This window comes from Caretta caretta, chromosome 5, assembly GCF_965140235.1.
Source record: "Caretta caretta isolate rCarCar2 chromosome 5, rCarCar1.hap1, whole genome shotgun sequence".
NCBI classification, from domain to species: domain Eukaryota; kingdom Metazoa; phylum Chordata; order Testudines; family Cheloniidae; genus Caretta; species Caretta caretta.
In genome coordinates, this window is record NC_134210.1 from 75,428,447 (window position 1) to 75,453,332 (window position 24,886).

At 39.2% G+C, this 24,886-nt stretch overlaps 1 long non-coding RNA gene across 26 annotated transcripts in view; it reads right to left on the reverse strand.

Moving 5' to 3' along the window:
* LOC125636788 (uncharacterized) overlaps positions 1-24,886 on the reverse strand; it is a 409,942-nt gene that overhangs the window by 121,121 nt on the left and 263,935 nt on the right. For 21 of the 26 annotated variants that reach the window (XR_012668521.1, XR_012668520.1, XR_012668517.1 and 18 more), the window contains 2 exons: positions 23,880-23,944; positions 23,408-23,467 (listed from right to left, as the gene is read on the reverse strand). The exons of 4 other annotated variants lie outside the window; for them this stretch is intronic. This is a non-coding gene — a long non-coding RNA (uncharacterized LOC125636788). The remainder of the gene's footprint in view (positions 1-23,407; positions 23,468-23,879; positions 23,945-24,886) is intronic. One more of the 26 variants, XR_012668508.1, reaches the window with a different exon arrangement.

Sequence of the window (24,886 nt, forward strand, 5' to 3'; positions counted from 1 at the left end):
TGAATTTCCCAGCAAGAGTATTGATTTTTTTTCTCTCCGTGCTGCAGCGGGGTGTTACTGCTGTTCCAGTCAAAAACACTTCCCTTAGCTGAAGCTGAATCAAATGGAGACTGTGTAGATTACTCACAGTTCTTCCCCTGTCAAGCATAAACAATTCACATTTCCTTCCAAGGAACCAGTGAACATTTGACCTTTCTTTTTTACATCATCAGATAAGCAAGGAGGGGAGGCAGGAAGATGCCCATCATTTACCAAAAGTAATTAAGGACCATATTTCTTAAGTGGTCCGGACCTGCAGTACTCTTTGATCACTGAACCAACAGCTATAAAGTATTCTTGTTTTCATGATTCACCCAAGGGCCATACTCACCAATTGCATGGAATAATTATACTGTATGGGCCTGATCCCAGAGCCCTTACCCATATGAATAATCCTAAATCATGTGAATATTCCAATTAAAGTCAGCAGAACTTCTCAAATGTAAGGATTGCTCACATGGGTTCTGGTTTCAGGTCGCATTTGTTTGAGGGAGCCAGAAGGGAACAGACATTCTGTGTCAATCTGCTCCCCCCTGCACAATGTGATACTTGGTCAGGGGAAGGAAAGTTCTGCCCAATTGCCTTGTGGAGTTTCCGCAGATCATTTTGTCAGGGGACAGTATTTGTCCTCACAAAATGTAATCTCAATGTATCTTCTAAAGCACAGAGCCACCATCACTGTGCCTCCACATTGGCTCCAGTGCTTCCTGGCCCCCCTCCTCTGGCTTCCAGCAGATTCCTGTGAGGGCCCTTAAAGGAGGGTTCCCCAGCACAGAGGGGACTGGGTAGGAAAGTTAATGTATCCTCAGCTTCATTCTTTGTGCGGTTGGTGGGGTAATAATGAGCATCTCCTTTCCTCTCCTCTGTATGCCGGGACTCTCTAGGCTCAGCGTAGATGGGGAGGGGCTTTGTAGGTGTTTGAATCACCCTTCCATGAATGTAGAGACTAATCTGGGTGAAAATCTGATCTGGATTTTTGTTACTAAATGATAGCACAATATAGTGAACATTTATTCCACCATTCAATAGATCTGCTGTACTGGATTATGATTGTGTGAGATGCTGTGATGATACAACACTAAGTGGCATCACATTGCTATGACTCAGACACATAGTGGAATGAGACTATTCATTTGGAGTATCAGACTTGTCTGTGAAATAAGGACTCGAGTAGGGCTCTTGCATTTCACCATGGAGGCATACCAGAGGAGCTGTACAGGGAAAGCTATGAAAACCAGCTAGCTCTATCCTGAATTATGCATTCACTCATTTTTCATAGGAACTAAAATTCACTACCATTTTAAAACACGAAATTCTGTTGTCAATACTAATGTCTATAAAATATATGGGAACAAGCTGGAGAAATATTTACTTTGTTTCTGAATCCAGCTGTTAGTAAATGATAGCTGGGCCTAATAAAAAAAGTTCTTAAATTCAGATTTATTGGAGGAAAGATAGCTACTGTATACTTTCTTCCTCAGAACTGGTTTCCAGGCTACACAGCACTTCACTGTATTTATGTATTTTGTTTGGAGACCAGGTACCTGCAAAAAAGAGCCACAGTATATAGCACCGAAAAATCCATAATAAATTACAGAACTATTAGTGGTTATTGGTTTACAGTTCTACATGTGGTTCTTAAGCAATTTCTTATATTTTCTCTGCCCTTTCCCATGCTGCTAGCCAGATGGTATTTGACATTGTTTTGCTAAGAGTACTGTGGATTTATGAATGAAAAACAAGGGGGGAAATTCTCTCTTTGTTCCATATCTGTGTTCATGGTTTCACGGTCAATAAATCTTTTCTGGTTTTATAACAATATAATAAATTGTCTCCACTTTCTTCTGTGTTTCTTAGGTTCCTTTGTAACTCTAGAGCTCACAAATCTCTTACTTTCAAATGGTAATGTTGTTATTTATTTATATTACTATAGTGCCTAAGAGCCCGAGTCATGGACTAGGACCCCACTGTGCCAGGTGCTGTACAAACACAGAACAAACAGATGGTCCTTTCCCCAAGAGCTTACAACCTAAGAGTAAGACAAGAGACAACTGATAGATACCAAGGATGGACATGATAACAGCCTTCAAACATGTAAAAAGTTTTTATCAAGAGGATGGTGATCAACTGTTCTCCACGTCCACTCAGGGTAGAACACGAAGTAATCAGCTTAATTTGTGGCAAGTTAGATATTAGGAAAACTTTTGTAACTATGAGCATAGTTAAGCACTGGAACAGGTTATGTAGGTAGGTGGTGAAATTCACATCCTTGGAAATTTTTAAGAACAGGTTGGACAAACACCTGTCAGGAATGGTCTAGGTTTATTCAATCCTGCCTCAGTGTAAAGGGATAGACTCACTGATCTCTTGAGGATCTTTCCAGCCCTAGATATACAAGGGAGTACAAGGAAACAACAAACACTGGTAAGCGGGATAGGTAGTAATGGCAGCACAGCAGTGGCCTTACCATTGTTGATTGTTTTGTATGCATCACAGAAAAGTAGAGTGGTAAGAAGGGTTTTGAAGGAGAATAATGTAAGGGATGTTTTCTTGTGAAAGAGGTGACCCAAGGCAATATATTATACATTTATTTTATATATACATGCACAATGTATATGCAAGATTCAATTCAAGTAGCAGTGTTGCTGGGATAAATGTAAATATTAATAAAAGATGCTTTTCAGAAGGAAATATTCAACAATCCCTTTTCACCTGTCACACCTGATGCAATCAGCTCACACTTTTTGCAGATCTAATGTTTACAGCATCATAAATTACTTTTACCCGACAACTTCTGTATCCCTTCCAAATGACTTCATTTTCTACTGACATTTCAAGGATCGATTTGAAATATTAGCACAATATTAAACAAGTAATTTCTTCAAATTTACCTGTAAATCTAAGATTAACTCTCAAGAGTAGCCCCTTATTTTTTGGGAAGATACATTAACTCTGTTTAAAAAGTCATTCCTGATTAAGCAAACTGAGATTAAGCCAATAAAGAATCTGACTATATATCCTATGATTCCCCACAGAACTGACATCACTATAGATTCCATCACTACAGAATAGTACGGCCATGCTACTTTACTCTCCTTTAAAAAAAAAAAAAAGATCAATTGCTATATTCTCCCAATTAGCTGCCGTAGGGATTCAGTTGTGCTGCAGGCTGGGTGGGGATTGAGAAATTTAAAACTCACCAACCTCTCCAACTGGTTGTTCTACCAGTTTCGTGGCCTAAAAATCACTGTCTTGAAAGGAGTGTACACCCCCCCCCCTTTTTTTCCCCACCAGTCCTGCCCTCATAGGTCCTTCTCAGGGCAGTAAATGTTGGGTTGGTATGGACATGGATAAGGTTTGGGAGCATTGATTTCTGCTTACATATACAAAGCGAAATCAGAAACCTGAAATCAGGAAGGGATTTCCCCCGAACAATGTAGGGTGAGGGCAACCATCTGGGAATTCATCTTCTGGTGCATTCCTTGTGGGGCAATAATCAAGGTGAGGTAGGTATGTCCTTAGCACTTCTGATGTTTTCATGCGATGTTTTTTGGCTGTCACACTTTGTCAGTGCTGGCGCATTTCCATTAGTGTGCCCTTAACAGACAGCAATAGCTTTGTTCAAGTTAGCTAATAATGTAATCTTTCTTCTTGGTGGGTAGAACTTTCACATTCTAGACACTGGGTTGTCTTTGCCTCTTCTTCAAAATTTTGGTGTAGGTGTGGGGGAGAGTAAGACCATATGATCTGACATGGGTACAAGGCTTCCCTCAAAGGTGAGCCTTGTCCCCTCAAGAGAAGAGTTGCAGTCTGCAGCAAAAGGAGGTGTGATTCCCATTGTTTGGGGCTGTGGGGGACTTTAAGGTGTTTGATTTCAAACACAGAGACCAAAAAGTCCTGAATAATTCTGAGCTTGTATGAAGAATATAAAAGATTTACCATACAAGATCAGATGAATGGCTCAGTTAAGTTCATATCCTGCCTTTGACAGTGACCCATACCAGATGCTCACTGTTGGACAAGTCCCTGCTGGCTCAGGACTCAGTCATTGCTCTGGAAGATGAGGCCTCTGGTGCTCTTCTCTGTTACAGTCTGATCACCTCAGTTGCCCAATTCAGTCTACTCACTCCTGCCCATTCTCTCTTTGGTCCTCTGTTCTCCTCTGGCTGCTAATCTCCATGCTGCCTCTCTGGACTGAGCGTCCTTTTTCCCACTCAAAGTCATAAACTGGGGATGGGAGCAAGAAGGAGAAGAGGCAGGAATGTGTGAGGAGCACCAGCTGAGAACTGCAGTACCTGCACTCCTTGAGGTATTAGAATGTAGCCTGTTAATGGTATCCTGCCCACTGACCTGTCCTAATTTTCCCTGGGAGAATGAATTACTCCAAGGCCTCCATGTGTGCACGCACATCCCGTGCTGTAGTAATACAATTAATATTTCCAATTATGAATATGTCTTTGTAGGGCGGGAGTCCTCAAGCCCTGTATTGGTGCAAAAGATTTTCTTCCACCCTTACAGTGATGTCAGGATGTGAATTTCAAAGTGTGTTTCAGACATGAAAGGGCAACAGAGCTGTTGCTACTGTGGATAACATGCTTCTTGAAAACATTAACTTTCCAAGTAATAGGCCTGCAATTTTCTTTATTTATATTTTTATTACACCAAAACAAGATGCTGCTTTCTTCTTTGCTACCATTTTCTCTCCTGTGGTCAGGTTAGGGCTTACAATTTAAACTATTTTTGCAGTTTGTGATTTTACCATTATTAGAAAATTAAGAGGCTTTTCAAAACCTGCATAATGGCAGAGGACCTGGGTAATTTACTTGTTGACAATAAATGCATAATATGATTCCAACTGACAAAAAAATTATATTAATTCCCCTCCATATTGGCACTCCAGAACAGCTTTATCTGGTCTTACTATTGCAGTTAATAGTTACCTGGATTTATTTCTCCTGCCCCTTTTTCTAAGTGTGTTGCAGGTAGTGCTATCCAAAGATGAAAGAATATGCAATTGAAAATGTATATACATTCATATACCTTCATTTTTTATGTGAATCCCAAATACAAAATCTACTTTGCAGACCATTTCCCAACTATTTTAACAGGATATAAAACAAACTTAGTATAGTACTTGGATTGTGTTGTATCTACCTCAACACCTACTTACTAGAAAAAAAGTGACACAAAACCTGCTCGATTTACTTTTCCACCGCCTTCTTCTCAACCAGTACTGGATTATCGTAGATACTTGTAAGAAGTTACATTGACTACAGTGGTGCTGACTGGTGTCAGGGCATGACACTGCAGTCTTCACCTCTAATGACCGCTGGATCACCTCATTGGCACTGCAATGGCTTGATTCAGTCTATGAAAGTACTCTAATACCTGCCATGGGAAATAAATAACTGTATATTTATTCCAGATTTGTGGTGGTATTTCTACTTTTACCAAACAACCAGAGTGCAGGTTAAGTGAGATACAGTAACTCCATGGCACTGCCTTGTTCTATATCCTCCTTCCACAAAATATTAAAAGAGGAGCAAGATTGAGACGTGAAATGATAAAGATGAGAAATTCATATGCTATATGTTCTCCAGCATTAGACACAACAGGATATGTCAAGAGAATAGCTGCGGGGGCATCCAGCTGTGTGTCAGTTCTGCAGAACCTAGGAAATGTTTCACCCTTATCTGTATATTTCCTGCTGTTCACTGTTGTGTGTGTCACTGCTTTGCCATTCATTAGTACAGTTTTTGGATGGTGGAAATTTGTACTATACTTTTAAATGAATACGCCAAAATATTTTAATACAAAGGCAAACATTTCGTGTATGGATGATTCTCTCTCTCTGAATGAAGCAAGAGCTGATTAATGATTTAAGATATAGTCAAGACGACAGAAGTTTACTTCACAAAACAAAGCATAGCTACAGATAAACTAAATCTTTAGTGTATGGATGATACCTGCAAAGTAGAGTTGACCTCTTATGATAGTGAATTTAACTGGTTAAATACATGCATAAAGCAGTATTTCCTTGTATTTATTTTAAATATTAATTTCATCAGGTGTCCCCTTCTTTTTACACTGTGTGACAAGGTGCCCAGCTGTAAGTGTCCACTGACACTTTTCTTTTCCAGTCTAAATAGTCTGCCTCTAGCTTTTTTCCATTTTAAAATATTTTAATAATAAATAAAGCTAATAGCTTAGGTAAAAAATAAATACTGTTTCAAGAAATAATGTAATTTCATTTTTAAATTATGAGGGTTTTTTTTAAAAAAATGCATATTTCTTGCATGTTTATTACTCAAAAATAGTAAAAACAGATTTTCTTCAAATTCCATTCCCTTCTCTCTCAGACTAGGGAAAAAAAATAAGTCTGAAATATGAAGTTACAGTCCAGAGAACATTTTTACAACTGACACATAAAACCCTGGAAAGAGGTGTTTTTATGATGGAAAGTCTGACACTACCCTAAGTCCATAGAGCCACAAAAACAAACACTAGAATACATGTAGCTTAATAAAAACTGATGGTAGATCAAACCTGAACTGAAGGTAACTAGCAAGTTGTTACACTAACATCTGACAACAATACTATATTTGGCCCAGTCTTGCAAATAAAGCTTCCACTGGAGTCCTTGAAGCCATCAAATTCAATGGGAGTTTTGCCTGGATCAAGACAAACACTTTTCCCCCCTATAGCGAATGAGGTCAAAAATCCTGGCCGCAGAACACAGCTCTCTAGCAACATAGCTTTAATAGATCTGTTCTGCCAGCGGCCTCCCCTTAAAAAAGGATATTTCCCAAGGCAGAGGAATTCCATAGAAAAGCTAACACATTTCTGTCAATCCAGTCTACAAAACATTCATCCAGGCACTTTTCATCTCCCATCTTGAGTACTGCAACCTTTTTCTCTTAGGTCTTCCTGATGCATGTATTGCTCCTCTCCAATCTATGCAAAATACAGCTGTCAAGATAATTTCCCTCCAGATTATGATAAATAAAATACAGAACAAAACTCCCATCACATTAAGCAAAGTATGAAGTGCTTGTCTAAAAGAATTATGCAGGAGAAAACCACTATGGTTAGAGAATGCATAGCTTCTATCTTTATAGCACTATACAAGCTCTCAGTACAATTCCCAGAACAGAAGTTTCATCTTAAAGGCTAATGTGTTTGCAATTAACCAGATATAAGTTAAGGCCTTCCCTCTGAAGTAATTATTGTTATAATTCCTTTTTTTAAAATCAGCTGGTACACATTGTGTTCAAAACCTTTGCATTTTTATTTAATGGGAAAATCAAGGAAGATGTTTATTGTCTCCGTCACATGGTTTCAAAGTGCAATTTTCAGTTACAGACCTCCATGTAGTGCAGTGCACTAGTTTCAATGCCTGTGGATGTATAAGTTCAGAACATGGGCCAGAGATTTCCCATTTCCCAATTTACAGCCTCTCTCTTCTACCTGAGCTAAAACGATTTGAATATAAAAAGGTGTGATTACTGTCGGTATTGCAAAGTTCAAAGTAACTAATGTGTCTAAGGGAATTCAGCTGAGGTTTTTATTCTTTATTTCTATGACAAGACCTTTAAGCTCTTGGCATCATCCCCCACAAAATTTCTATCAAAGGAAGGTGAATTTCTAATATGCAGTAAACTCATCATTTGTAGGCAAACATTCCATTTGTTTAATCATCTATTCAGAAAGAACTTTCCACTGTATGCTTACAACTACAAATCACACCAGCTTCTTACCGCAAGCAGCAATGAATCCTGAAGAAGTTTAGCAATGGATACAGATTTACAAATGGTTGAAAACTCCCTGAAGTGTGTATGTGTTTGCTAACTGATAAACTACAAAAATAATGCAAGAAAAAACCTAGGCTTTAAACATGAATAGAGCTTACTGTGTATAATTGTCTACGATATAAAATATGAAGAAAACACTGAATATTCATGCATTTATAGGGAGAGATTTTCAAAAGAACCCAAGTGATTTAGGAGCAAACATCCCATTGATTTTCTATTAGGAGCTTTTGAAAATTTAAACAGTGCTGATCAAAATTGGGATGCTTAAGCATTTTTTGGCTTACGTTTGCATCTCTCTCCTACTCCTATTCTAGTGAATATTCGTTATAGCAGACAGGTGCATCAACTGCATGATACTCTCCTGACAGATGTTACTGTATACAGTACCCATTCAGAGTTTGTTTGATGAGGTACTGGAACACAGACTTCAAACATAAGTATATCTGGCTACAAGGTATGTCTGCAGGCTTAGAGACAAGTATCGTTTTCAGATGCATTATGAGTCAAGGCAGGTGTTGGTGAGGAAGGGCTCAATTGTAGCATCCAAACTGTGGTGGTGGGAGTGATTAGATAAAGTTTAGCCCTAGTGTAAGCAGATGTCATACCACTCTAGTCAGTGGAATTGCACCCACTTACGGCAAGTCTGAATTTTTGCCATTATGTCTATACAAGACACAGTGTGCCATATTTTGAGGTGAGGTGAATGATTGCGTAAGTTGTATGTTGGTAAATCAATGTATGTCAATGAAAGTGGGTCTTATTCTGATTTCATTAACTGAGATCAGAACCTGACTCACTGAGTATGAATGGGTGCATATTATATGCTGAGAGGGTAGAAGGATGGGGTTACATCAGGAAAACCAACTAACAGGAAGGTGGAGAAGTTATAAGATAAAGCGGGCCATCATTATTTTATGTTATACCCTCATACTTGCTTTTCTTGATGCTACCCTAGCCTCCCTTCATTTCAACATGTAAGTTACAGCAACATACACCAACACACACAGATTTACCCCATTTTACAGATGCATATAACTCATACCACCCCTTTTAGAACCTCTGAACATTTGGTCCAGTGCCTATAGGGTGCTGGGGAATGAGCTCAGTAGCGGCACTTGCTACTTATGGAAGTTGTAATGTGCACTTCATGTGGCAGTGCCCTCCCCTAGGATAGCTGGTGAACATGGGGTTTAGAGCTATAGCCACTATCTGACCTACTCCAATATGACACATTCTCAGTGCATGGTATTTGCAGCAATCGAGCAGATTGCCCTTCATCCCTTTCCCTTTACGAAAAAGAAGGGCCAACCATCATATTATAGTTTTCCCTCTCAGTTGGATGGATGGGGGCGGGGGGCGGGCAGGGGAGGGTGTGGAGGGAGAAAGATGCTCCCTGTGCCCTCTCTACAACATTCACAACCATGAGCAGCACTGATTTGTCCTTCAACATACACTTTTCATAGTATTATGCTATTCATATGCAGCCCTCATCAGTGAGTGCGCACAATACCTGCGTAGATGTCCGGTAAATAAATGGTGGAACTGCTTTTCCAACCCCATCCCAAACATATTTTTGTAATGCCTAAATAGTCTGCACATGCTCATCTGCCAACATATATGTTTTTTAAAGAATTAAAAAATAAACAAAATATTGGAACTAGTCATAGAAAAGAGAAAAAATAAATGTGGAGAGACCATGACAACATTTGGATTTTTGGTTGTGCCACCTTCATAGCCCACACAGCAGAGAATGACTGATAAATTACAGTTACCCACAGATTATCTAGTGTGATGACTTGATTCACACTGTTCCACAGAGTGTTGCTGACTAATTCTCTATGGAGTTCTAGGGGTCATGAAATATAATAAGGTGTGTTGTGAATGAAAAATATCCAACTTGTGTGGTGTGTCCAGTTAAACTAGCAGCTGGTTCTGCAAACAGTTACTATGGTGTGCAGTGCTTACTCCTGTCTCAGTGGGGACACTGCCTTCATGTGGAATGACAACTGTCAAAGCCCTTCACTCATCTGTGTTTCCTTGGTGAGGACCTTGCTTTGCTACGATGGCTAATTTTCCTAAAGTTTAAGACTAGAGATGGCCTGAGACAAAATGTGAATCTGGAATCAGCTCTGAATGTCCTCATAGAAAACTTGTAGAGGTTCAGACCTGGAAGTTTGATTCTGATGAAGTGAGCTGTAGCTCATGAAAGCTTATGATCAAATAAAGTGGTTAGTCTCTAAGGTGCCACAAGTACTCCTTTTCTTTTTACAGAAATAGTGGCTAAGTCCAAGGTTCATATTTGGATCTGGATTTAGATTTAAATTTCTCCAAGATTAGATATGTTCAGATGCAGCATTGTGGTGTAGGCTTCTCTTTATTTAAAATTATATCAAGCATTTAAGTTTTTATTCCTTGAAGAGGTTTTTTAGTCACTAAAAACCTTGTTTTTAGGAAAAAAAATTCGATCACGTTAATTCAGAGCTGGCTGCAGTCTGCATCCTTCTCACTCCAACTGTTGCTGTAATGTGTGCAGCCTAAGGAGCAGGTAGACAGGATATTAATTCTGAGTACGCTAACCTCCTATTATCCTGCACTGCTAGATCTGACCTGAACAGTAATAATTTAGCGACCTTAATAGTACTAAGTGAAAAGATGTGTCCTGTCTGGTTGTGCAAATAGGCTGGTGAGTGTGAACAGTTGAAGCAGTGAAGTAAAAGATCTTGGCAAATCATCAGAGTCAGTCTCTCACAAACACCCATTCAATGCTCACCTGGAGAAAGTTCTAAACTCCTTGACACTTGCCTGTCATGCATACTTGTCAGAATGAAACCCAAGCCTGAAAGCTGCCAATATTTCTAGCTTTCATTTTGGAGATTCATTTGTTTTATCTGTAAATAAAACCAAAAGATGGATTTGTCTGCTAGGAAGAAAAACAATGAACAGTAATGGGGCTCAGCTATTGTAAACATTGGAGTGTGCGCTGAGGTGAGGAGGAGTTGCTGTGTGAATGTAATTAATCTCCCTTTCGCCTTCAAAGCTTGGGGTGCTTCAACTTTATTTACTTATTTATAGATAGAAGCACACTCTTCAGGTGGGATTTCCTGACTCTCAAAGCTTCATTAATCCCAATCACCCTCGATTGATCTGGTCTTACTCCTTACAAAATAAATCCTGTTGGGCAAACAGATGTTAATTTTAGTATAAGTTGTGATCCACTGAAAGGAAAAGCACTCCATTAAAGATGTAGGTATGGCTTTTAAAGCATGAAGTGCAGTATGTACAATGCTTAAGGATTTAAAATAAAATTCTTCATCACCAAATTCCTATTGGTTGGAAAATGTTTAACAAAGCTGACAGGCTTTCAGTTAGACACGTGCTCAGTCATCTCAGGATGTGAACTAGGAAAGTGGCACAGGACAAACATTCTCAGTTCACAGACCACTCATGGTATGACTGTGATGGCATGTATACACTGCTTACCCAGGGAAGTGAAGAAAGGATTAAACTGCTTCTCTACAAAAGAGCTGCAAGGGATTAAGATTGGGTTGGTTGTGGGAAATCAATGTTCTTAAACAGAGAGCAGACATATGGCTCCTTTTGGGCAGTGAAAAACACTCCTGGGTGAGTTGGTTTGCCGTGGAAATAGTCCTACCCCTAGCCAGGTAGGCTGAGGCAAGCCCCGCTCATTTTCCTTTCTTGATTAAATTTACATTTAGAGGGCTTGGTTTGATTCGTTAAAAATACAGGACACTCTTTTGGCTTTGTTACTTAACTGTACTTCATAACTAGTGACTGAGGAGGCTTGGCAAGTTTTATTTTTTTTATTTTCCAGATCTGCATGTGTTGGCCGTTGTTCAATGTTCAGCAATCGTCACTCAAACGTGATGATGATACAAATAACAAATGTATTAAAAGAAAATCTGTGAATGATTCGCTAAATGAAAAAGGGGGCAGATTCATGATTATTATTCAACCAGTTCTACTCATGAGGAAGATGGAAGTGTTGAGTTACTTTTTGAGTACAATTTACAACTTTTAGAAACTCACTTTCATAATTCTTCATGTATTTTAATATGGAGATATATAGATGCTATAACATTCATCATACCTATAATAAGTAGATATTAACTTCCTTTGACATGAATATTACAATCTATTGGCCCAGAAGGTAAATATTGACTGCGTGAAGCTAAAGTCAAGATTTATCTCCATGCATAGTTAATCTTGATATTAACTGAAACAAGAAATTAATGTTAATATTGATATATCCATTCTAACAGCCTGATTCATTGCAAGTGTAATTCATTACAACTGACATTACAAGTATTAGGATCAGACACTTAAAATTTTAACCAGAGGTATGTGGAAGCCTCTCTTGTGGTTAAGGTTTTTCAAGAAGCAACAATTTTGCCTTTAAAAATAAAATGAAGGAGAACAGCACAGTGACATCTAGGGGAAAAATATTGACCTCCTGAGAGGCAAGAAGTACGCAGTTAGAATGAACTTATTATACATCAACAGATTTCATAAGCTTCTCTTGAGAATAATATGTTGGTGAAATTTAATGGAAAAATGAAGTTTGGGGTGTGTGAAATACCTTAGAAAGAAATGGGCAAGACATTTACAGAAAAATGTGTCACCACTTTCATTCAGCACTGCATTTCAGTTAATTTTGGGTCAGGGATGTTCTTTCCTACCATATCCATTAATACTATACACCTCATTTTGCTATGAACATTCTGGGTCCTTGAATTCCATGTCTGTTTACAGGAGCTCAGTGTTATCCAATGTAAACAGAAGGATAAGTACTTAAATTTGACTATGTTTGCACATTTTGCCCATATTTTATTTTCTATAGGTCTGAAACTGCACCATTCAAGGTAATAGGAGTTTTGCTGCTGATTGCAATGGATGCAGCATTGAGCTTTACCTATTGAGTTTCCAAGCTTTCCTAACATAACTAGTCACTAAAAAGAAGTGTGTAGCACAAATGATCAAATATTTGCCAAAAACTAATTTGAATTGTATTTTTAATTATAACATTTTCTATTCACAGTTTGTGTTGTGTTGGTTACTTATAGATACCATATTGTAATTTTATTGATAACTGATTAGATGATTTACAAAAATCTTCACAGTGTGAATATGAATATTACAATTAATTGAATATATCATTTGAAATTCAGTGAGTTAGGAAGTTAATTACGTAAATTATAGTTGCCTAGATTATATAAATTCCAGTACAAATTACACATTCATTTGTGATAATCACAATTTAAATAAGCTGTAGAGTAAGACTATTTCACTGAAGAAATTCAGGAATAATTCTAATTAATATATTTGAGAATTTTGAAATCTGTTTCCAAACAATTCATTAATAGAACAAAAGGCTAAATTAATTGTATAAAATATTTATTTGCTCAAGCTATAAATAGAATCAATTCTTCAGATCATGGGGAAGCCCATGCAGAACACGTAGAATTTGAAGGATCTAGGACTATATTTAGAATTCACATTAGAGTGAGCTGGCACCATGAAAAATAATTAAGGGTGTTTAAAATGTAACTATTTAAAAGGAAAATAAGTCCTTTGTGGCAGTGGGTATCATAGAATATCAGGGTTGGAAGGGACCTCAGGAGGTCATCTAGTCCAACCCCCTGCTCAAAGCAGGACCAATCCCCAATTAAATCATCCCAGCAAGGGCTTTGTCAAGCCTGACCTTAAAAACTTCTAAGGAAGGAGATTCTATCACCTCCCTAGGTAACGCATTCCAGTGTTTCACCACCCTCTTAGTGAAAAAGTTTTCCCTAATATCCAACCTAAACCTCCTCCACTGCAACTTGAGACCATTACTCCTTGCCTTGTCCTCTTCTACCACTGAGAATAGTCTAGAACCATCCTCTCTGGAACCACCTCTCAGGTAGTTGAAAGCAGCTATCAAATCCCCCCTCATTCTTCTCTTCTGCAGACTAAACAATCCCAGTTCCCTCAGCCTCTCCTCAGAAGTCATGTGTTCCAGACCCCTAATCATTTTTGTTGCCCTTCGCTGGACTCTCTCCAATTTATCCACATCCTTCTTGTAGTGTGGGGCCCAAAACTGGACACAGTACTCCAGATGAGGCCTCACCAATGTTAAATAGAGGGGAACGATCACGTCCCTCGATTTGCTCGCTATGCCCCTACTTATACATCCCAAAATGCCATTGGCCTTCTTGGCAACAAGGGCAAACTGCTGACTCATATCCAGCTTCTCGTCCACTGTCACCCCTAGGTCCTTTTCCGCAGAACTGCTGCCTAGCCATTCGGTCCCTAGTCTGTAGCTGTGCATTGGGTTCTTCCGTCCTAAGTGCAGGACCCTGCACTTATCCTTATTGAACCTCATCAGATTTCTTTTGGCCCAATCCTCCAATTTGTCTATCCTATCCCTGCCCTCCAGTGTATCTACCACTCCTCCTAGTTTAGTATCATCCGCAAATTTGCTGAGAGTGCAATCCACACCTCCTCCAGATCATTTATGAAGATATTGAACAAAACCGGTCCCAGGACCGACCCCTGGGGCACTCCACTTGACACGGCTGCCAACTAGACATGGAGCCCTTGATCACTACCCGTTGAGCCCGACAATCTAGCCAACTTTCTACCCACCTTATAGTGCATTCATCCAGCCCATACTTCTTTAACTTGCTGACAAGAATACTGTGGGAGACCGTGTCAAAAGCTTTGCTAAAGTCAAGATACAATACATCCACTGCTTTCCCTACATCCGCAGAACCAGTAATCTCATCATAGAAGGCGATTAGATTAGTCAGGCATGACCTTGCCTTGGTGAATCCATGCTGACTGTTCCTGATCACTTTCCTCTCATGTAAGTGCTTCAGGATTGATTCTTTGAGGACCTGCTCCATGATTTTTCCGGGGACTGAGGTGAGGCTGACTGGCCTGTAGTTCCCAGGATCCTCCTTCTTCCCTTTTTTAAAGATTGGCACTACATTAGCCTTTTTCCAGTCATCTGGGACTGGTAGGTAAATTTGAGTCTAAAATGAGAAAGATCTTCCATAATGAGGGACAATTTGGGCACTGACATACAGGGTTACATGGCTCTATTGTGTCCCTGTCTGAAATACTTGTGTGATTTTCCATGAGATATCTTGGTGCCATAAGACTTCCCCCCCCTCCCCCCAGGTAGAAATAATGTCACATGACCACAGTCATCACCAGGAGTTAGTGATATTCCTAATGAAAGATTTTGTGACAGGAATAAAATAATCACTCCAACCTTGAATCAAGTGGTGTATAATTTGTCTAGTGATAAAAAACAGAAGCTGCTGTATCAAGTTTCATTAAAGATGTTAAATTATGCTCCATTTTGAGTTGAAAAATGGTTCCAAATGTAATCTTCAGCTCATAGCAAAGCAATTCCAAGTGTGAATATCTAAACCAATTTTTGTAGATAATAATCAGATACATTGTTTGCAGTAAGTGGATAATTTCTTTGTCCACAGATAATTCACCAGTGCAGCTATTTCACCATTTGAATATATCAGCTGCCAAGGTTCTGTTATCATAACAGTTTATGCAATATATTCTATACAGTAAACTCATTAAAAGTGGACTGAAGACTAAGTAAAGTACTTGCATCTCCTGTTAATTAGCTTACAGTGATTGAAAAGGAAAATATACTTGCAGGCCAAACACATCGGATTATTTCATTTACTTATTTAGGTCATCATAGTGATACTGAAATGAAAAGTGTGGCTGACATGACATTGCACATGATTAAAAGTTACAAGTAATCAAAATTAATGAGGAGAGCTGTCTAATGTATGGTTTAAAAAAAACACAATAGTTAATGCTTTTTGTGACACTTTGAAAATGGATATATAAATGCTAAAAATTATTATTTAGTTCTTATGAAAGGTGCCGAACATACAGCACTGAAGTTTGAAATCCTTCATTTACAGAACAGATAAACACACACTTTTCATGGGGAGTGATTTTGTAAGCTTCTGCATGCTATTTTCAGTGGGGTGATCCAAAGCCCAACAATGTCAGTGGACCAGGCTCAACATGCTTCACTTGTGTTCTTGAAGGGCTACCTTTGGATTAGAGTGGGGAGTCCAGTCTCACAATCATCTGGCTGGTCTGTCTAGATAGCCAACAGAAATACTTAGGAGTGAAGATCCATACCTCATACAGCATACTAGACTTAATATATGTTCAGAACTCCAGAATTATTCCGACACTGTCCCTCAGACATCTTTGTCCCATACTGCCCCACTACTATGGTACAGTCAAGGCAGTATTGCCTTTTTATTTAATTTAGATATAACATTCAATTTTAGACTGACTGAATTTTCTAAATTATGAATTTTTAATTTTTTATAAATTGAAAATTCATAAGTATGTAGTGAGTGGCCTCAAACAGTAGGAAAGAGAAAGGGAGGGACAGAAAAATATCAATATTTGTTAGAAATCAGCAGCAAAGTGCTAAGAAAAGTATATAGTTAACAAAATTCTTGTCATAATCCTCCTCTTTGGTCTGTTTATGACTAAGGCCCTGATGTGATATATGGATGGATATATAAATGCTAAAAATTATTATTTAGTTCTTATGAAAGGTGCCGAACATACAGCACTGAAGTTTGAAATCCTTCATTTACAGAACAGATAAACACACACTTTTCATGGGGAGTGATTTTGTAAGCTTCTGCATGCTATTTTCAGTGGGGTGATCCAAAGCCCAACAAAGCTCCCCTAGTCTTGCTTCCTTTCCTATAATCTTCTCCTTTAACACTGTCAGGCCTGGTCTACACTAGAGGGGGTGGGAAATTGATCCAACTTACGCAACATCAGCTACATGAATAACGTAGCTGAAGTCACCATACTTAGATCGACTTACCGCAGTGTCTTCACTGTGGTAAGTCGACTGCTGATGCTCCCCCATCCACTCTGCCTATGATTCTCACTCCGGTGGAGTACCGGAGTTGATGGGAGCGCGCTTGGCAGTCGATTTATCATGTCTTCACTAGATGCGATAAATCGACCCCCGCTGGATCGATCGCTCCGGAGGTAAGTGTAGACATGCCCTCAGAGACATAGAAGTTTCTTGGCTACTCTTCTAACCCCTCTATTTGCTCTAGTGATCTCGTTCCAACATCCCCCTCACTCCCATACTTACCCCCTCCATTACTCTTTCTCTTACAATACAAGGGTGCCTTAGCGTTTCTCCCACTTTAAAAGCATACTTTTGGTTTCACGTTCCCTCTAACTACTGCCCCAAGTCCCTTCTCCCTTTCATGTCTAAGCTCACTGAATACCTTGTCTGGAATTCCTCTCCTCCAGTTCCATCCTAGACCCTCTCCAATCTGAGCTTCTATCCCTTGCACTCCACTGAAACTGCTCTTGCCAAAGTCCTCCTTCAAATCACTCCTTAAAACCCTCCTTGACACGATACCCATAAAAATCTCATTAACGGGTAGACTATTTGTGTGCTGAAACCACAGCCTATCATGCTGACCAATATTGTCCTACTGTTTCCTTGTGTCCACCCATCAGTCTGTCTGTATTCATCTGTTGTCTTTTGTCTCATTCTGAAATGGCAAGCTCTTTGAGACTGGTGACCAAAATATTGTTCTGTCTTTGTACAGTACCTAGCTTAATGAAGCCCTGCTTCTTAACTAATGCTCCTAGGTGCTATGTATGGTAATACAATAACTACAACAGTAAGATACTTGAGCACATGCCTAATTTTAAGCATATAAGTAAGTGACCCTAAAGCTCCAATGATAATTACTATAAAAAGATGCTTCAATATTAGCACTTCACTTCACTTCTTCTTTGTCTTCACTTCACTCTCTCTTACCGCCTCCTTGTTATATGAGGTAGGCTGAACTGAGAGAGAGTCTTGTATAAAGAAGTTGTGACAAGAGACTCCATCTGACCCATGCACCAAAATCCCAACTCACTCAAGTAGCGCCATTTACTTCAATACTACTGTTCAAATGAGTAAGGCTTTGCAGGATCAAGTACATTTTATAGTCTACTTTGAAGTGCTATTTTTTCCTGGCACAGTGAATCCAAAAGGATTTACGGAAATGAAGTCAGCACACACTAGTTTGTTGAGCTAATAAAAGCAGCCTTGATATGGGATTGGATTCTCTTTACAATGGGTATGAGAAGTTATCAAAGAAAAGAGGATATGGTTTATTTCAAACCCTGCCCTCCTTCTGGACAGCCAAGCACAGTAGAAACATCTCTTTTTACGACAGTTCTGTGACATTGTTGACATGAACTGTGACCGTATAGATCATTGTTGCAACCAGGGTCCTATGGTTGCACCAGGTCGTGTACAGAGGAGGTCAAGTGGCGTGTCTATGGAAAGGTTGTAGTTTTGCTAGTTATGATTATGCAGTCTGTATGTGTGTATCATTTTTGTATTTGAAGTTATGAATATTGGCTATGTACGTGTATCTCAAAGTGTTTGATTCTAAGTAGCCTCAGAGAAGCATTTGGTCAGCTTCTTGAGAATGGGCACTTACTGAGAATAGTCCTATCAAGAAGCACTTAACTGACAATGGGCTTTGGGAGATGCCAATCCACACCTGAGCTTTTCTGGGAGCGTTCAATATGTAAACAATGTAATGTGTAAACAGTAGCATTGGCCTGCAAAAAGCTGAATAATTCATGGACATGTGACTTGCCCAGGTGGTTACAAACTCCATCTTGTTGCTGTGATTTTGCACAGGAGAACAAAGGGGTTTCTGCCCACAAGAGAAATAATATAAAAGGCCCTGGAAACCCCTCCATTTTGTCTTCAGCTAGCTAAAGAGATGGCCTCTCCACCCCCAAGAGATGCCTGAAAGAAACTGGAACAAAGGACAGTAACTAGGAGGATGAGAGTGATTGCTGGTCCCAGACTAGGAAGGAATCTAGTCTGTGAAAGAAGCTTATTGGAACATCTCTAAGGGTGAGATTTATCTGCAATCAGTTTCTTAATGTATTAGACTTGCATGTTTTTGTTTTATTTTGCTTGGTAACTTACTTTGTTCTGTCTGTTATTACTTGGAACCACTGCAATCCTACTTGTTATACTTAATAAAATCACTTTTGTTTATTAATTAACCCAGAGTAAGCAATTAATACCTGGGGGAGCAAATAGCTGTGTATCTCTCTCTATCAGTATTCTAGAGGGCGGACAATTTATGAGTTTACCCTATATAAGCTTTATACAGAGTAAAACAGATTTATTTGAGGTTTGAATCCCATTAGGAGCTGGGCGTCTTCGTGGTAGAGACGGGAGCACTTCTTAAGTGGTTTTCAGTTAAGTCTCCAGCTTTGGGGATGCGGTTCAGACCTGGGTCTGTGTTGCAGCAGGCTAGTGGGTCTGGCTCAACAAGGCAGGGTTCTGAAGTCCCAAGCTGGAAGGGAAAACAGGCTCAGAGGTAGTCTCAGCACATCAGGTGACAGTCCCAAGGGGGTCTCTGTGACCCAACCCATCACAAGTTCACCAAAGGAAACAGCAAGAATCAAAAGTAAGATCAGCTAAGTTTGATAAGCAGAATGAAAAACATGAATCTCACCTGAACTTTAAAAAAAAAAAAAAAAGAACTGAGTACCTAATTCCATTTCTATTTTTTCCACTATCATAAGTTGAGTGCAACAGTTTTTCCTCTTGTCCGTATGTTACTGTGTTTCTGATTACTATCAAAAGCATTGTGCTGACAATAACTGTTCACTGTAATTGTGCCCAATGTGAATTTCAACCTCTTGATCTCAGGCTATTCATTCTTTATTCGTATCTATTAGCGGCATGTGTTGAAGCTATCCTGTTATTAAATCCTCCGTTGCATTGAAGATGAATGGCTCCACTATGCTCCATTTTACTTAGCACTCAGTGGAGAAGACACCATCTCTTGTTTTTGAGTTCCCTTATGTCCAATTTGTACCCTCTCAAGGATTAAGAAAAACACACAATATTTTATTGGGAACTTCTTAAAGTGCTGCTGGCATAATCCAAAGATAGTGTTCTTTAAAGAAGGTTCCAAACCTCAATTCGGGTTACACATGATTCTGGAGACCATCTTTAGAAAGACTGAAGACTCATAACATGACCTGAGTATCCAGTGAGATCTCATAGTGTGTAACATACACACAGCAAGTCATTTTTGTATAAAGTAAATACTCAACTCAGTTCACAAATGTATCCTTATTAAGTATGTCAAGGTTCCTTCCCCACTCTGAACTCTAGGGTACAGATGTGGGGACCTGCATGAAAGATCCCCTAAGCTTATTCTTACCAGCTTAGGTTAAAACTTCCCCAAGGTACAAACTTTTACCTTTTGTTCTTGAACCTTTATGCTGCCACCACCAAAGTGTCTAACAAAATAACAGGGGAAGTGCCCACTTGGAAACGTCTCGCCCCCCCAAATATCCCCCCAAGCACTACACCCCTTTTCTTGGGGAAGGCTTGATAAAAATCCTCACCAATTTGTACAGGTAAACACAGACCCAAACCCTTGGATCTTAAGAACAATGAAAAAACAATCAGGTTCTTAGAAGAAGAATTTTAATTAAAGAAAAAGTAAAAGATTCACCTCTGTAAAATCAGGATGGTAAATACCTTACAGGGTAATCAGGTTCAAAACATAGAGAATCCCTCTAGGCAAAACTTTAAGTTAAAAAAAGCCCACAAAAACAGGAATATACATTCCATTCAGCACAACTTATTTTATCAGCCATTTAAACGAAACAGAATCTAATGCATATCTAACTAGACTGCTTACTAACTCTTTACAGGAGTTCTGACCTGCACTCCTGCTCTGGTCCCGGCAAAAGCATCACACAGACAGAGAAGACCCTTTGTTTCCCCTCCCCCTCCAGCTTTGAAAGTATCTTGTCTCCTCATTGGTCATTTTGGTAAGGTGCCAGCGAGGTTATCTTAGTTTCTTAACCCTTTACAGGTGAAAGAGTTTTTCCTCTGGCCAGGAGGGATTTAAAGGTGGTTAGCCTTCCCTTTATATTTATGACAAAGTAATATAAGCATTGTCAAGGATACCCTTTGGAAAACTTTAAAAATCATTCAACATCTACATCGTATGGTCTATAATTCTCCTCCTCATACACTTCTACTTAGGGTATTTACATTAAAACAGGATCTTTGGACTAGGTTTTTAAAGGTATCTAAGTGTTTACAGAGGCAGATAGATGCCAAAAGGGAGCGAGTTAGTTCCCTAGACCTTTAGTAATTTTGAATAACTATGAATTTATTGAGACCAAAAAAGAATAATTTGCATGTCTCGGTTATTCAATTTTCATAGCTTTTTAAGAATTGTTATTGTCAACCTACAAAACAGATCTGATCACTCTCTAAGTAACTTATCTTTTCCTTTAGTGAAAAGCATTAGCTCTGAAAGCAGACTTAATATCAAAACATATAAATCAACTAAAAAACAGCACCAAAACAAAATAACAAGAGTGGCATTTGAGCAGAGTTTCATGGGCAAACCAGATTTTTGTACCCATACCATACTACTTTTCATTCTGCATATTTCCTCTCCCAGCACTGTTGTAGTTGGATCTGGGAGCAAACAAACTCCCCTAAAAGAAGTGCTGCAGGCAAACTGATGGTTTCTGTGGTGAGCAGCAAAACAAAAGGGTTGGAGCTGTCAATATTTCAACAAAGGTCTCACACAAATAACTGTATTTTAGGTTACTAGATCATCCACTCACAAGCACTTCCTATTTTTCCCCTCCCCATACCTCTCTCCCCCACACTTTCTCCACCATGGTAGCTGCTCTCAGTTTTTCCTGTTTTGTTCCAGAGTGAGATCCCAAGTGTGTGAGGTCCACCTCTTTTCCAGAATATCATCTGCTTTTCCTTTGTACCATAGTTGGTTTTTTTCCTTTCCCTGATGGATGTTTGCCCTTTCATCTCACTTTTCCCTCTGTTGACTATTACTTCCTTGCTTCCTAAGGCCTAAGGCCACAGAGTAATATTCAGAATGCTGCTACCTGGCAGGGGCCAGCGGGCATGCTATTGACTGTGTTTTAGCTAAGTGAAGAACAGTGACTGAATTACATTACTTCTATGAAAGATGTGTGACCCTGGTTAAAACGTATCTGCAGAGGGGGTCCCTGCAGTGAGGCTTACAAAGGAGTAAAGTGGGAACCACAGGATTCTATGCTGGAATTTTTGTGACCAGACCCTACCTACCTGTTTGGAGAGGAAAGAAGAAGAGAGAACAGAGTTTCTTTTGAAAAGAGAAAGCAAAAGCACAAGACAGAGAAAAGAAAGCTCCTTTTGGAGTGCATGACAGCACATGCATGGGCTGGCTAGAACTGGAGTGCTCCAACCTCTAGAGCCAAGTCAAAACCTTACATGGACTTTCCAGGGACTGGGACCTTACTGCAAAATCAAGGGAAACTCTAGATTCATTGGCAACAGAGTTGTGAATACCATTACCACCAGAGACTCTGGATTGTTACACCCTACTTCCTTCACCCCAGTAAACCCCCTTTTCAGTGGAGACTAAGACTCTTGTGTTTGGGAAGTCAGGCCTGGCTGAAAGACGTTTGTCCTTCACACTGCAAAATACCAAGAGGGCTGGAGGTACCATCACATGTAAAAAGCTGTAGAATCCCCCCAGAGGAGAAGACAACCAGCTGGGTAAGGTGGTAGGGAAGGGCAAGAGAAGGGGAGGGATACTAGGGATGATAGAGGAGTAGGTAACTGCAATCTGCAGCTACTGCTGGCTCCAGAGGTACTAGACTGAAAATTTAAATCTCACATCTACTTCCAGAGCTTTCCTACTGGCGGGGCCACTGTAAGACAGGCTTCCCTCTTCCCAAACTCCCCTCAAGACCTATATCTTGGCCACTGGAATGCTGTTTATCTACCCTAACAATAATACAATAACACCCTGTGCCAGGTCAGCACTTTGCTGACCTATGGACTCAAGCCCCTCTTATACCTGGTGGAATAGAGGCTACAAATAGTTTTCAAAACTGACAGATTTGCGATTCCTCCATCTCAAAAGAGTCGCGACTTAAATCTTACTCTGAACAATTCATCAAGAATTTTCATCAACCTACTTAAGTTTACTGCAGGACAAGATCCAAAACTCAAGGATGCTCTGAAAACCATTCCAAAAAACCCAAAGTATATCTCCACTGAAATTCAGAATGAAATAATTCATCTTATGAAGAAAATGGACTAAAATTATTGAAGATATTCAGAAAAAAATGGTGAGGTCAAGTTCTCCTGCCTGAAATGTGATACTACAAGGGATGCTGTGAATGGAAAAAGTTTGTCCACTATTTTGTGCTACTTGATGATGAAGGCAGACTTTCTAGGGTAGCCCAACTTCTATGGCCTCACTGCTGAAGATATTACACACCACATTTTGAAAGACTTCTATGAACAGGGTCTTGACCCTCAAGATAATTTATGTTCTTGCTTTAATGATGCCAAAGTTACATCAGGGTGCAAAGGAGGTGTGCAAATACTTTTACAAGAGAATTTAAACAAGTAAATATTTTACACACACTGTTTGACTCACCAGTTACATCTGCAAAGACCAGCACTCCAAAGATTCATAGAAACAAGATGGCCTTGCCACCTGAAAACATTGGAAATAATTTGAAAGAGATTCAGAGTGTTCTGTCAAAATGGGTGTGTGTGAATGCATATGGCAATTTGTCCATTGAAGCAGGAGGGCTGTTGATTACAGAATCATTCAAATTCTTGTTCTTAGCTGAAGTTATGAGACTGGTTCTGAAAGTTTTTGTTCCTTTGAACAATTACTTTCAAAAGGAACTAATGCACCTTGCTAAAGGAGTTGAATTGGATTACTGTTGCCAGTGAAGAACTTCAACAAAAGAGAGCAGTTTTAAGATTTTTTTGCATAAATTTAATCCACGCAAGCTGTTTTGAAAGATGCATATGATGAAGCATCAATATAGGATCTGCCCCCTAAAGAGCTAAGGTATTGCCCCCAAAGCTTCCAGAGTCCATGGTTACAGAGCACTTACCAGGATTCCAAAGTGTAGCATCAATTATCCCAGATTTATCATGAATTGATGAAACCAGTGGTGACCTGCAAAGGACATTTTTTGAAATGGTAATCACTTGCATACTTTGATGGACTTGCTTGGATTAGATACAGAAAAGGAAACGTTGAAATGGCTCTATTTAAACCACTGATAGATAAGAGAAACTGCTAAGACTCTGAAGAAGTTCTAGGTGTTGTCAAGGAATTAAACGAGGCTTTCCCATGTATTTTTGGGATGTCTATAGTGATCTTGTTTGGAGCATCAACTGCACCCTGTGAATTCCTTTTCTTGTGTGAAGAGAATTTTTTGGCACCACAGGAGAAGCATGCCCAATGAAAGAAAGAGAAACCTAATTCTGCTGTCATTTGAAAGTGATTTCACTTCAAAACTGAACCTGGATGTCCTTGTGGAAGAATTCAGACATTATCATCTAAGACTACTTCAATTTTGGTTTCATGAACGGACTTTACATTACATAGCACTTTCATGTTCAGATCTGTACTTTTATATTTCTTTTTTTTTTTTAATTCTTGAATATTTGTTATACTGTACAATCACAGAAAGGTATATTTTTTCTTATTACATAAAAATAAAGTTTTTAAAAGGCTTATGACTGAGGCTGCATTTTTCACTAAGTACGTGAACTTCTGAAGGCAAGCACAACTTCCCCTTTTGTCATGAAGTCTGCTCCCCATGTTGATGTCTTAGCTATGGACATCTAGATTCAAGACTTCACTTCTTCCTCCCCACAATTAATACTTAAACTATATTGGGATGACTAAAGAATTGACTCCTCTTGGAAAAGAATTATTCAGACTAGCACATTTACTACCAGAGAAAATTATTCACACATGTACACAAGTACTTAAAAACACCTTATTTAAAAAAAAAAAAACAACCATCAATTGCTGGAATCTGTATATGCAGTTATAGGTTTAAGTAGTATAACCTTGGCTGGGATGTAATTAGAAATGGGACCAAACTAA